The 13,274-nt window shown below is 37.8% G+C and overlaps 1 protein-coding gene across 1 annotated transcript in view; it reads left to right on the forward strand.

The window, feature by feature from the left end:
* The first annotated feature begins 752 nt into the window (after positions 1-752).
* The window catches only part of sipa1l1 (signal-induced proliferation-associated 1 like 1), a 117,677-nt gene continuing 105,155 nt past the window's right edge, over positions 753-13,274 (forward strand). Inside the window, exon 1 of the mRNA XM_088325724.1 lies at positions 753-1,066. The gene's annotated coding sequence lies outside the window, so the exon portion shown is untranslated. The remainder of the gene's footprint in view (positions 1,067-13,274) is intronic.

Here is a 13,274-nt window from a genome sequence, read left to right on the forward strand (position 1 = left end):
TTTCTTTCTTGCTTTTTTGCTTTCTTGCTTTTTTGCTTCCTTGCTTTCTTTCTTTTTTGATTTCTTTCTTTCTTGTTCCCTTTCTTTCTTTCTTTTTTGATTTCTTTCTTTCTTGTTCCCTTTCTTTCTTTCTTTCTTTCTTTCTTTCTTTCTTTTTTTCTTTTTTGCTTTTTTGCTTTCTTTCTTTCTTGCTTTCTTGCTTTCTTTCTTTCTTGTTTTTTTGTTTTCTTTCTTTCTTTCTTTCTTGCTTTCTTTCTTTTTTGCTTTCTTTCTTTCTTGTTTCCTTTCTTTCTTTTTTGCTTTTTTCTTTCTTTCTTGCTTTTTTGCTGTCTTGCTTCCTTGCTTTCTTTCTTTCTTGCTTTTTTGCTTTCTTGGTTTCTTTCTTTTTTGCTTGCTTTCTTTCTTGTTTCCTTTCTTTCTTTCTTTCTTTTTTTCTTTCTTTCTTTCTTTTTTGCTTTCTCGCTTTCTTTCTTTGTTTCTTGTCTGCTTTCTTCTTCCTTCCCTTGTTTTCTATTTTTTTTCTGCTTCTTTGCTTTCTTTCTTTCTTGCTTTTTTGCTTTCTTGCTTTCTTGTTTCCTTTCTTTCTTTCCTTCTTGCTTGCTTTTTTGCTTTCTTTCTTTCTTTCTTTCTATCCTTCCTTCCTTCCTCCCTTCATTTCTTCGCTACGCCCTCCCGCCCTCTCTCCCTCTCTCCCTCCCTTTCTCACTATGTTTCTCCATTTCTCCCTCGTTCTCCTCGAGGTGCCGGCTCACAGAACCGCATCGTTCGCGAACGACGCATCCCTGGCGACGAGGGGCGCCGCAGCGGACCTCATCCGCGGCTGCAACTTTGCAACAACTTCCCATTCGAACGCACGGAGGAGGCGGACGGCGGGCAGGCAAGCGAGCGCTCCCTTCGCGCTCACACTCTCAAAGGCAACGGAAAGAATGGCCGCTTTGAGCCCTCTTTGATCAACCGAGTCCACCCTCAACGTTGTTTTTTTGGCATCCCTCGATGAAGATCGGCGCCAGACTCGAAAGGTGCACGTTTGCTGCCACGCGAACGAAGCCGCCGTCACAACGAGAAGGTCGGACCAAAACCATATTTTTTTCCCCCCCGTTCGTTTCGTTCGATTTGTCTTCCCTGGGGATGTTTTATCATTGGCGTTTCAGTTGACGTGACGCTTCTTCGACAGCGAAATAAGCGGAAGAAAAAGTTGTGCAGCCGGCTGAAAAATATGAGATCGGGATCCATGGCACCCTACGTGGTGGTCGCGATCGACGACGGGGGTGGGGGTTTTGATGTCTTGGATGGTTGTGACGTCACCAAACGCCATTTCGTCGTTATTCCGCGTCGAAACGGGCTCCGTTAGGAATGAGTGTTTCTTGACTGCTTGCTACAGGAAGCTCTCCGGGGTCGATACCATCCGCGATGTCGAGCTGAAAGTCGGGGGTGGGAGGATCAATTCAAAGATCGATATTGTCGATACGAGCCATGTGTTTGCATCCTACTCTTCTGGGATCCAGACTTCACTCCTCCAATGTTCTCTATGTAGATCAAGGGGTGGCAAACTCTCATTTTAGCCTGGAAAGAGAAAAAAGACAGAGGTGGGAGAGAAAGAAACAAGGGAAGAATAATAGGAAGACAAATAAAGAGAGAGAAGAGCAAAAGCGAAAGGGAGAGACAGAAATACACAAGGAAAGAAAGATAGAAAGAGAAATATATAGAGAGACACAGGAAGAAAGGCAGGGAGAGAGAGAGAAAAAGAGACAGTAAATGGAAGAAAGGGAGAATGAGAGAGAGAGAGAGAGAACATTAAAGAGAGGAGGGGAAAGCGAGGAGAAACAAAGAAAGATAAATACAAAGAGAGAAGGAGAGAGAGAGAGAGAGAGAAGAAAAAGAGAAAGAGTTAAAGAAAGGAAGAGAGGAAAAAGAAAGATAGAGACAGAAGGAAAAAAATAAGAAAATAAATATAGAAGAAGTAAAAAGAGAGAGAGAAATAAAAGAGAGAGTGAGAGAAAATTAAAGAGAAAAGGAGGAAGAGAGGAGGGACAACAAAAAATGAATACAATGAGAGAAGAAGAAAGAGAGAGGTGAAAAGAGAGAAATAATTAAAGTAAGGAAGAGCGGGAAAAGAAAGATAGAGACAGAGAAGGGGAGAAAGAATGAGGAAAAGGAATAGAGAAGGAGAAGTAAAAAGTGAAAGAGAGAAATAAGAGTAGGTAAGTGAAGAGAAGGAAAAACATGGAAAAATGAAAGAGTGAGCGAAAGAGAGAGAGAGAGAGAGAGAGAGAGGAAATAAAAATACAGGCTTTATTTAAAACTGCAGCTTGTATTTTGTCTTTTTTTTCTCTTGAGCTCCTCTCAGCCTTGTCTCGTAGTTCGGATTCAATCTGTCGTTAGTTCCGAACTGGCCTGCGGGGCGCATGTTCGACACCCGTGATGTAGGCTTGTCAAACATACGGCCCGCGGGCCGTATCTGGCCCGTTGGATGATTTATGCTGTCCCACCGTAAATGTTTGTAAAGGCGCTTGAAATCCTTAAAAATGCTTGAATTTAAATGCCGTGTTTCCAAGGGTTAAACAAGTACTTGAATTTTGGGTGAAGTGCTTGTCGATGCTTGAAACTGTTGCCACGGTTCTCAACAGGTCTGCTCACAATGACACTGCTTTCTGGCAACTTGGCCTTGCCATTGCATTTCTTCTAGCGATTAACGGCAGCTGGCATTAGTTGGTATGGTGTTGTCCTATGGAGGTGCATGCTACACTTAAACAGTACAATTTGTATCTGTGCGAGGATTGAGTATCAAATATGGATATTTACGCATAGAATGAAGGTAGTATTTAAAAAAAAATCTTTTATATCTTTAGAAATTTTATATTTAATCCTTAAATATATTTGTGGCACTGCAAAATACACGATTCCTTTCGATTTCTTCTTTAAATGGTACTGTAGTAATTGTAAAATTGGCTTTGAAAGTCCTTAAGTGCTTGAATTTGGCAGTGAAAACTGTTTCCCGCCACTAGAGGGCAGTAGAGTAAAGTAGAATTACAGCTCTGACGTCCATTTCGGTTTTATTGATGTTAGATCCCGTTGACTGCTAAAAGTTGTACTTTGTATTTCTTTTGTTTTTTTATATGGAAGCAGTATGACGGTCGTAGCTCTTGAGATTGTTTGTTTGTGGTGAGTTGGTTCCGATGTAAAGCTGCGTTTACTCTCCGGCCCACCTAAGAACATGAAGTCTGGACCTGTCCCTAAGTCCAACTGACTTTGAAAAGCCTGATGTAGCTGCTGCAACTACAGAAAATGACTAACTTGTTTTCATTTGTCTGGTAAAGCGGTCTGCTACTGTTGCAACACCACAGATTTACATAAACACGGGAAAAAAAAGCTCACTCTGCAGAGAGTAAAATAGCTGCAACCAAAAACGTAACTAAAGTATGTTTCTGGACAAAAAGCTGTTGTCTCCATGGCGGGGTCAGCAACCTGCGGCTCTAGACCCGCATGTGGCTCTTTAGCGCTACCCTAGTGGTTCCTGGGCCTTTTTAGAAAGTTGGGGAAGAATTTATGTGTAAGGATTTTGTAGTTTTCTTTAAAAAGGACCGTGATTAATATTTGCCCACTAGATGTCGCTCTACCGTGTTGTGTGACCAAAGAGGAGTGCTCAAAAGCACCAGGTAGAAAACAAACTATGGAGATTAAAAATGACCCCCCCATTTTTTTGCCTGTGCCTTTTGAGTATTTTTCGGTTTTCGAGTACCCGTAGCAGCACGATGGCAGATGATTATGTCAGTATATAAATGCAAATTTCTTGACTTACGAGTAGAAAGAAATACATGAGTAATTTTTTTTACTTTTTTTAAATCAAAGTTTTTTGTGTGTTTTTTGAAAAATTAATTACGTTTTTCTTCTATCACAAGGAGGCGCTAAATAATACACACTGTTCCTTTAAGACAGGTGTGATCAATATACCGGCTTTTTCATTTGGCCCGCCAAACAATAATGGTCACAATACAATGACAATATATAGAGTATATAATGGTAAAGTACTTCTAAAGGAAAAAAACAGGGTGCCAACTTTGTCCCCAATTTGTGTGTCTACAGCAAAAATACTACTACAGAAATACTACAAAATTACTACTTATTTAAATATCAAACATAGTGCTTAAAAACAGGGACCTAATATATTATTTTGCTTTCATTCAAAAGTAGTATGGAAATACTACTACAATATCAATAGAATAGAAAAATACTACTACATAAATATTACAACAGAAATACTACAAAAATGCAACTCCATACATATTACAAAAGTACTAAAGCAGTACTACAATAACACCACAGAAATACTACAAAAATACTACAAAAGTACTACTAATTCAAATATCACACTTAGTGCTTAAAAACAGGGAAATACGACTACAATAACATTATAACACAAAAATACTACTACAGAAATATTACAACAGAAATACTACAACAAATATACTGCTACATAAATATTAAAAAAAAAATCTAAAAATATAGTACAAAATACTACGAAAAATTCAATTGCATAAATATTCAAAAAAAAATACTAAGAAATACTACAAAATGACTACTAATCGAAATCACATTTAGTGCTTAAAAACAGGGACTTGTTATATTATTTTTATTTCATTCTTAAAAGACAAAGATAGTATAGAATACTACTACAATAATATTACAATACAAAAATACTACTAAGGAAATATTATAACAGAAATAGTACTAAAAAATACAACTACATAAATATTACAAAAATACTAAAGAAATCCTTCAATAAATACAACCACATAAATATTAAAAGAATACAATGACATAAATATTACAAAAATACTAAAGAAACACAACCACATACAAAGTGAAAAAATACTAAAGAAATACTACAAAAATACCACAAATTACTACTTATTTAAATATCACATTTCGTGCTAAAAACAGGGACCTGATATATTATTTTGTTTTCATTTTTAAAATAGAATAGAATAGAGAATAGAATATACCTTTATTGTCATTGTTACAAAATGGGTTAACATATTGTGACAACGAAATTGGGCATGACACTCCAGTTTTACACATTCACAGTGAGGTATGAGCCAACAAGATAAAGGAACAGAGAAGATAAGGTTATAAAACAAGGGGGATAAGGCTATAAGTATAATTTACATGGTATTTACACAAGAAATGTCGGCATGTGGGATGTTACATACAGTGTTGTCGTGATACCGTTGGTATCGTAAGGGTTGTGCAATATTGCATTTGGTGCAAAGTCATCATAGTGACAAAAATAGTAAAGAAATACTACTACAATAACATTATAATACAAAAATACTACTACAGAAATACTACAAAATACCACAAATTACTACTAATTTAAATATCACATTTAGTGCTAAAAACAGGGACCTGATATATTATTTTGTTTTCATTTTAACAGACAAAAATAGTAAAGAAATACTACTACAATAACATTATAATCCAAAAATACTACTACAGAAATACAACGACAGAAATACTACTACAAAATAAAAAAAAATACTAAAGAAAACTCCAAAAACAATTGCTACATAAATGTGAAAAAAAATACTACAAAAATACAAATACATCAATATTAAAAAAATACAAAAGAAATACTACAAAAAATACTACAGAAATGCTAAAAAAAATACTACTAATTCACAGATCACATTCAGTGCTTAAAAACAGGGACCTGATATATTATTTTGTTTTAATTTTTCAAAGACAAAAATAGTAAAGAAATACTACTACAATAGCATTATAATACAAAAATACTACTACAGAAATACAACGACAGAAATACTACTACATAATTAAAAAAAAGACTAAAGAAAACTACAAAAACAATTGCTACATAAATATGAAAAAAATACTACAAAAAATACAAATACATAAATATTAAAAAAATAACAAAGAAATACTAAAAAAATACTACTAATTCACAGATCACATTTTGTGCTTAAAAACAGGGCCCTGATATTTAGAGGCTTTACGGTAGCGCCCCTCCGAGATATTCATATATAGGGTAACCTACCTGACTGCCTTTAAGAGATTGTGTTGATATTCAATGTTGTTTTGGCTTAGGAGTGTAGAATGTCTTTTTGGGAAAATGATGAGTCAACAAAACCAAAAATGCTGAGTGAGCTTTTTTGGGCAGTTTTCTCATCTAGGGTAATTGGCCTGACTCTCTGTGAAAAATGTTGTTGATATTCATTGTTGTTCTCTCGGGAAGAGTGGAGTTTCTTTCTGGGGAAAGTGCTAAGTCAGCAAAACCAGCCATGTCAGCATTTTGTGCAGATTTCACATCTAGGGCAACATGCCTGACTGCCCGTAAAAAGATAGGGTTGATATTCAATGTCGTTTTGACCTTGGAGAATGGAATGTCTTTCTGGGAAAATGTTGAGTCAACAAAACTAAAAAGGCCATCTTTATGGCAACCTAACTGACTGACTCTGAGAGATGTCAATATTCAATGCCGTTCTTCCTGGGAGAGTGGAATGTCTTTCTGGAGAAAATGCTGAGTGAGTGAAACCAAAAGCAATAAGTTGACTTTTGGGGCAGAGATCAACCCCTCTTACTATCTGTGGGGAATTAAATATCAAAATGCACCGTCTACCAAATTGTTTGAATGACTCCATTAACCAAACACAACCTACATTCACCCAACAATTTATGCGCGCTTGTTTCTTGATGGAAAAGATGAACAAGAAAGCCGACATTTTCACACGGGGGCAGATTTCATTTCATTAGCAATTTAACTGAATCAAAAATGGCCGAATTAGTGTAGTTGGTCTCTGAAGTCCTCTAGCCTTCTCCTCTCGGCTTTCCGCAAGATGGTGTGCCGACTCCTCCCATGGGCGCGCCAACAAAGCCCAACGTGAGCTTCACAATCTCCGAGACGAGCGTCCCGATGTCTGTGGTTCCTCAAAACAACGGCAAGCGTTTCTCAATACATCGCCTGCTGTTCTGCGTCTGGATGTGCTGATTATCTTATCAGCCTCCCGTTCCCGCCATTCCTGTAAACGATACTTCCTACCAGGGTGCCCTGAACTTCCACTGCTCATTGAATAAAGGCACAGTCAATGAATAACTACAGCATTAAACTCAATAAATGTAACTAGTATTCCATCGTATAAAATCCTTTATAGTCAAATGTATAAAATCCTTCAGTAATAAATGTAGTTCTGGCCTGTAAGAGTGAATGTCTATTTAAAAAGGGATTTAACTGACCATAACACAGATGCCAGTGTTCATTTGACCTGTGAAAAGTGATGGGTCCCGGGGACTGGCATGCTCAAAAAATCTATGGGTCCCAACAGAGATCTATGGGTCCCCAAAATTGAGTGTGCTCCATGACCTTACAAACTGTCGTATTTTCCCTTACAAAATACAAAAAAAAATCTTCTTTTTTTTTCAAACACGTTTATTTATGTGGTTTAACATGTTATATTGTACATGTGTTTCCTTGTATCATATATATTGTTAATGAACATTTTGTTGTGAGACACCGAGTTGCTCGACATGAATGAGCTTTATTATAAAAAAAGTTCAAAAATGAAGTCGCTTGGACGTTCACTGTAGAAGGAAAAAATACATGCAAATATAATGAAGTAGAATAATACATTTTCTTGGTCAAATTATGAATTCATTTTCTGCATTCAATTATTGTTGGTAATATACTGATTCAAGGGATAACCACAAACCATTCTTTTTTCATTTTATGTTTTTATACTTCCTTTTTTTCTTAACTTCTTTATACAACATAATCATTCGTAATATAATGCATCAAAGCAAGTGAGCCGTTGGAGAGCCGGCTCTCTTTAATGAGTTGAGCCAAAAAAGCCGGTTCTCTAAAAAGAGATGGACTTTCACTACACAACTCGAACTGGAGATCGGTGTGCAGACGAAAACTCAAACCGTGAGACCAAAACAACAATGGCGGATCTGCCTGACGAAAAGTTTGGAGTGCGGTAAATCTTTTTAAAAAATGATAATGACAATTTGGTGTCAAAAAAGTTGCGTCCCGGGGACGCACGTTGATTTGAGACGATGCGTCCCCAGCAAAAATAATGCGTCTAGGACGCAGGGACGCGGGCAAACCAGAACACTGAGATGCTATTCAAAATTCCAAAATATGTATTATTTAACTGATTATGCCTCTCAATGTGAAGGATATAAACTTCCAAAAACAAGGGCTCAAAATTACTAATTAAGAAGCGACTTAAGTCAACGTTACAGTGCATGAAGGTAAAAATACACGAGTTCCCCTAACGCTGTGTTCTAAATGCGGTATTTTGAAGCCGAGTCGAAGTAGAACGAAGTTGAGTAAAGTCAGTAGAGTTTGTCGAGAACCGGCTTCTTCGGCTCGGCTCACTAAAAGGAACCGGCTCTTTCGGGTCCTAAACGGCTCTTCGGGTTGTTTTTGCTTCTTTCATCCCAACATGACCAAATATGATGTAAAATTATGCACAAAATGACTTAAAGGAAATGGGGAATAGAACAAAAAAGAAAAAATACCAAAATGAAAAAATAGTGAAAAGCTGGGAAAAAAAGAAACAAAAGGAAAAGAAAAAAAGAAGGAAAAATTTAGGAAAAAGCCAGAAAAAAAGAAAAGAAAGAAACGTAGGAAAAAAGTAAACAGAGAACAAGAAGAAAAAAGTAACAGCTCGGAAAAAAATCAACACAATGAGATTTTTTTTTAAAGGGATTTTAAAAAAAGTAGAAAAAAACACGGAAAAAAGAAGAAAAAAATTGTGTCGCATTCAAATAATTTGGGCAAGTCAATCTTGTTGCCAACATTGTACTTCCACTCAAAAATGTGATTAAATACAGTTGTGTATCGTGCAACTGACTAAATAAGCCCCCAAAAATGTTAATATTATGCGACAAAATATATCAGGAAAAAAAAAGAAATGGATATCTTGTGAAAAAATTGTAAGAACAAACGACGTTTGTAGGCCGGACAACCTTTGCAATCGTACATGAGTCAATTCATTCAAAAGCGAAAAATCATTTTGCATTGCCGGAAACTCAGTAAAATGTAACTTGATGTCAAATTTTGGACATGTTTGATAATGACTTAGTTGCCACACTTGGGATCGCCGTTGCTCACTGTTGTTTCAAGCGTTGCTCACCGACTTTGTGTGAACGCTCAGACCCGTAAGGAAAATGACAGGGAACATTGCCGATGAACACTAGCCCAGTTATTGCATAGGTCGTATCAACAGTGGAGTGCTGTCATCTTGTGATGCACCTCTGCCTGCAGATAGTCAATTTTGCATGAGTGGGAGGCAGAGTAGTAGGAGGGCTGGTGTGAACATTGCCTGCGGAAGCCTTATATAATATTGGATGCGACCGGCTGTGTTGAATCCTCAACCCCGTGTATTCGGATTGAACAACATACTTGCTCGGGATGAGGTCATTTGGCGTCGATGGGCAGTCTGCTCGCACGGTAAATTCAACTTAGGTGCCGGTTTTCGTCTCCCGAAGCGAGAAGACTGGAGTCTAACTCGAGGACAAAAACATGGGGATTATAACCCAATGGCGAATTGATCAACATCCCACAGTAGTTATAAATAACGCTGTTGCGGACTCTCCCCTGAGTTGTTTACGTCGCGTCTTTTCGGATCATGTATAAATAGCGACTGCCGTATGGTTGGATAGCGATTACAAATGTAGCATTCCATCCATTATCTGCACCGCTTATCCACAGTAGGGTCGCGGGGGTGCTGGAGTTCATCCCAGCTATCCTCGGGCAGTGGGCAGGGGACACCCTGAACTGGTTGCCAACCAGTTGCAGGACACAGAGACGGACAACTCACTTGCTCATTCACACCTAGGGGCAATTTGGACCGGCCAATTAACCTGACATGCATGTTTTTTGGAGAGATCATGCAAACTCCACCCGGGGAGGATACAGTGGCTGCACACTATCAACCCAGCCGCCTCTTTGCAAAAATAATGATAAGAAAAGGATCATAAAAACTCTTTAACTGGCTCATTCACACCTAATGACCAATTTGGTTAGGCCAATTAACCTGACATGCATGTTTTTTGGAGAGATCATGCAAACTCCACACGGGAAGGATACGATGGCAGCACACTATCAACCCAGCCGCCTCTTTGCAAAAATAATGATAAGAAAATGATCATAAAAACTCAACTCAACTTAACTTGCTCACTCACACCTAGGTAACATTTTGGTTAGGCCAATTAACCTGACATGCATGTTTTTGGAGAGATCATGCAAACTCCACACGGGGAGGATACGGTGGCTGGAATTGAACCCTGGACCTCCTCACCGTAGGGTTGCACACTATCAACCCAGACGCCAATTTGCAAAAATAATGATAAGAAAATGATCATAAAAACTCCTTAACTTGCTCACTCACGCCTAGGGACCATTTGGACCGGCCAATTAACCTGACATGCATGTTTTTTGGAGAGATCATGCAAACTCCACACGGGTAGGATACGATGGCAGCACACTATCAACCCAGCCGCCTCTTTGCAAAAATAATGATAAGAAAATGATCATAAAAACTCAACTCAACTTAACTTGCTCACTCACACCTAGGTAACATTTTGGTTAGGCCAATTAACCTGGCATGCATGTGTTTTGGAGAGATCATGCAAATTCCACACGGGGAGGATACGGTGGCTGAAATTGAACCCCGGACCTCCTCACCTGACATGCATGTTTTTGGAATGTGGGAGGAAACCCACGCAATCACGGGGAGAACATGCAAACTCCACACAGGAAGGTTCGATCTCATGACCTCAGAACTGCGCCGCACAGGCGCTAACCACTGCCCTGCCGTGCTGCCGAATATAGTATTTACTCCCCTTATTAATGATTGCCTTATAAACACAACGTGACACCTATTTACCCAGAATCAGAAAACCGCGACAATAGTAGCAATGATTGTGTCCCACTTGATGTTTGAAGTCTGAAATGTGGCAAAAAAAAGTTCAAGGGGGCCAAATACTTTCGCAAGCCACTGTACGTTCAGGTGGAGACTGATAAATGAGCTCTTATCATACCATAAGTCCATCAATCAAGCGTGTGTGTTTTGATTGAGCGAGAGCATAAAAATCACGCTGAAGTGGAAGTGATGAGCTCTTATCATAACATTAGTTTGTAAATCTGGATTTAAAGCAGGAGGTCCCACTTTTTTCAATTTGCACTTTTTCTTTTAAGTTTGTTTAGGTCATGGTCATCGGTTGCATGATATATTTTTTTCATTTAGGTTTTTGTAAAACTTTTCGGGAGTTATTTAAGTTTTGACGCATCCTTATTTGAGTTGTAGCCTAATTGTATCTCCTGCGCTGTTCATTTTTGGGGGATTTCTAAAAATGATTCTTTGTTTCTTTTTGCCTTATTACAAATTTCAGTATTCAAGCTTTTATAGCGAATGAATATCAGCTCCAAAATCGGCTTTCAGCATTCTCTTTTTACAGGGGTGTCAAACTCATTTGAACTCGGGGGCCACACGATAGAGCAATCATTCTCTCGGGGGCCGGACTAGTAGATTAAAGAGAAAGAAAAAGAGAGATAAAGAAATAAGAGAAAGAGGGGGGGAAAAGGAGAAAGGGCGGGACAAAGAAAGAAAAAAAGGGACAGCGAGAGAGAGCGGGAGAAATAAAAGAGATCAAAAGTCGTGAGAGAGGGGGAAAAGAAAGGGAGAGGAAGAAAGAAATCAAAGAGAAATAGAAAGACAGAGGGAGAGAAAAGAGAAAAGAAAGTGTGAAGGGTGGGAAGAGAGAAAGAGAAAAGTGAGAAAAGGAAAAAAGGAAGTTAGAGAAGTGAGAGAAGCGCAAGAGAAAAATGAGCTGCAGTTTTAAATATGTCCACCTGAAGCCAGTTAACACTTGCAAAAGAGCTGTGGTAGTATTTCTCTATTTCTCTCCAACTCTCTTCTTTTACATTTTTTTCCTCCCTCTCTTTCTCCTGTTCACTCTCTCTTTTCCTCTCTTTTCTCTATTTCTCTCTCACTCTCCAACTCTATTTCTTTCTATTTCCTTTCTCTGTAACTTGTGCTGTAATTATCTTTCTTTCTTTCTTTCTTTCTTTCTTTCTTTCTTTCTTTCTTTCTTTCTTTCTTTCTATTTTTCTCTTTCCTTCTCACCCTCTCTTTCTCTCCCTTTTTTTGATCCCTCTCTCACCTCACTTTGTCTCTTTTTCCCCTGCTCACTCTTTAACTCTTTCTTTCTCAGTCGTTTCACTTCTCTCATTCTTTTTATTTTCCTCTTTTTCTTTCTCTCTTCATTTCTCTCTTTTTTTTTCTTTATTTCTCTCTTTATTTCTCAAGTATTATATCTCAATTCTGCTCTCATTTTCTCTCACCGTTACTCTTTCTCCCTATCTGTTTATCGCTCTCTCTTTCCCTCCCTGTCTTTCTCTCTCTTTTTCTCCCTTTCTCTTTCTCTTAAACTTACTAGTCCGGCCCCCGTGAGATTTTTTTATAGCATTTGTGGCCCCCAGCTAAAACCAGTTTGACACCCCTTGTATATATCCAATTTTTGTCATATTTTGTGAATACATATATATGCAGAGATCCTCGTCTACATATATCAATAGACCATTTCATCATATTGGAATTAAAGCAAAGTCATATATTGCGCCCCCTGTGTAATATTTGACCACTAGATGTCGCTGTATTGTGTAGTGCAGCCCAAAATAAGTCTGAGGAAGACTACAAACTACAGGGGCTGAAAGTGAGCAAAAAGCACCATTTTTCTTTTGATTTTTACTCAGACTTTTTTTCAAAGAAAGACAAAGGGAAGAGAAAACTATTTTTTTTAAAAGGAATAGAAATGAGGGAAGAAGAATTAAGAAATAAAAAAGGAAAACGGGAATACAAAAAAAGTGGAGGAAAAGAAAGCAATACAAGGTAAATGGAGAAAAAAAGGAACGAAAGAAAAGAAAGGAATTAAAGAGAAAAATGACAAAAATGAAAAAAAACAAAACAATTTTCTCTTCCTTTTCCTTTTTTTTGAGTTTTACTTTTTTCAGTTTTTCGGTTTTTCTCCATTCTTCTCTTTTTTCTTTTGGTTTTATTTTTTTTCTATTTTCCCTCTATCTCTGTTTGTTCTCTTTCTCTGTTCTGTCTCTCTCTCTTACCCTCTCTGTTTTCTCAGTCTTTTATCTTTTCTTTCTCTTTTCTCTCTCTCTCTCTCCGTCTCTCAATTTTCTTTCTCTCTAATTTAATTTTTTGCTTTCTTTCTCTCTCTCATTCTCGCTTTCTTTTTCTTTT

The sequence above is a fragment of the Urocampus carinirostris genome, chromosome 20 (genome assembly GCF_059441175.1).
Source record: "Urocampus carinirostris isolate Australia breed hairy pipefish chromosome 20, RoL_Ucar_1.0, whole genome shotgun sequence".
Classification (NCBI taxonomy): Eukaryota; Metazoa; Chordata; class Actinopteri; order Syngnathiformes; family Syngnathidae; genus Urocampus; species Urocampus carinirostris.